Consider the following 1,890-nt stretch of genomic DNA (forward strand, 5'->3'; position numbering starts at 1 on the left):
AGAGAAATGAAAATCTTGCCCATGACATTTGTAGGCATTGCAAGTTGCATAAAACCCATGGGTAGGTGTAGTTTAATCATCGTGTACAGGTTTATCATGCCAAAAGAACTAATATAAGATTTCTCTGGCTTCATAAACAGCTCAAGAAACATTTTACACCACATTAATGTATAGTGTTTGCACTTTTCTTAATCAGAAAATCATTTCTCATTGCTTTCCTGACCACAGAAAATTCCTACACACAGCCAACTGTTTTTGTTGTTGTGGTCTTCAGTCCAAAGACTGGTTTGATGCAGCTCTCTATGCAAGCCTACATCTATTTGAACCTGCTTACTGTATTTCCCCTTCAACAGTTTTTCCTCCTCTCACTCAAATCCCACCAACACCAAATTGATGATTCCTCGATGCATCAGCGTATGTCTTATCAACCAGTTCCTTCTTTTACTCATGTTGTGCTGAAAATTTCTTTCAATACTATGTCCCTGGTAATTTGATTTGCAACTGCATAATTATTCCATTAGACACCTCTAGGTGCAGTGCAGAGGGTGTCGAGTGCCAGTAGTAGTCATCTATCCACTTATTGACTACCTCTGTAACTTAGTGTTCACTGCTGCTGCCTATCATGGCGAGGACGCAGGTTTAGATTCCCTGTACTGCCAGGGATTTTTCTGGGTGAGAAGATTGGGAAAGTGTACATTCACCCTTGTGATGCCAACTGAGGAACTCGAGGACAAGAAAACTGACACAGGCAGGATAGTGGTGTGCTGGACGTCATTGGTAAACGATGACACGGTGGTCGGCCAGTACCAATGGACAGAGTTTACCTTATGTTTTATCCACGTAATCATCAAAATTTCTTCCTAGAAACACATTTCAAAAGATACCATCCTTTTCTAGCTTCAACTGCTTGTTGTTCACATCTCGTTTCGGAGCAAGGCTACACTTCACGCAGATACCTCCAGAAAAGACTCCGTAACATTTACATCCACTCCTAACATATTCCTCTTTCTCAGATATACAGTCCAGCCTGCATTTTATATCCTCTCTGTGTCAGCCAAAATCAATTATTTTGTTACCCAAATAACAAAACACTTCTATTATCTTCAGTGTCTCATTTCCTAATCTGTGAGGTTTGTCCGAAAAATACATATAAAAGTTGCATAATAACTTTATTTTACAATTATTCAGGTATTACAATATGGTCTCCTTCAAAGTGCTCACCCTGAGACGTGATACACTTCTGCCAACGCCATTTCCACTGTTGATAACATTGCTGAAAGTCTTCAGTTGTGATGTTGTTTAGTTGCCATGTCGTTTCCACATCTCCCAATGCCACACCATTACGCATTTTTGGGAACATGAAGAACTCACACGGGATTAAATCCAGTGGTGATTGAGCTTCGGGCCAAAAACACAACGAGCGAAATGTGTGCGGGCGCATTCTTGTGATGAAGGGTCAAACTCTTGCCACAAGAGCTCCGAGACGTGTCAGAACTTCAACGTAAAAATTTCCGTTCACTCTCTTGCTGGGAGGGACAAATTCCTTGTGAACAATGCTCCAAGAATCAACACTGTCATCACATTGGACCTTGATTTTTGCGACTCTTTTGTTCTCGGTTCTCCTGCTAGTTTCCATTCCTTGCTTTGAGCTCCACATCAAATTTCTAAAACCAGGACACGTCTCCAGTGATGACTTGGTTGAGAAAGTCCCCTCGTTCCTCTGCTTCCAACCAATCCTTACAGCACTCAACCCTCTTTGCTTTCTGTTCTGGTGTCAAGAGCTTCGGTACAATTTCTTCATTTCAAGTTTTTGTGAACAATTGTTTTGAGGGTTGTCAGCAATCATTCTGTCAATCCACGGTCTTTAAGAACACAATCTGCTGCACACTC

Source organism: Schistocerca gregaria, unplaced genomic scaffold (genome assembly GCF_023897955.1).
Source record: "Schistocerca gregaria isolate iqSchGreg1 unplaced genomic scaffold, iqSchGreg1.2 ptg000698l, whole genome shotgun sequence".
Classification (NCBI taxonomy): domain Eukaryota; kingdom Metazoa; phylum Arthropoda; class Insecta; order Orthoptera; family Acrididae; genus Schistocerca; species Schistocerca gregaria.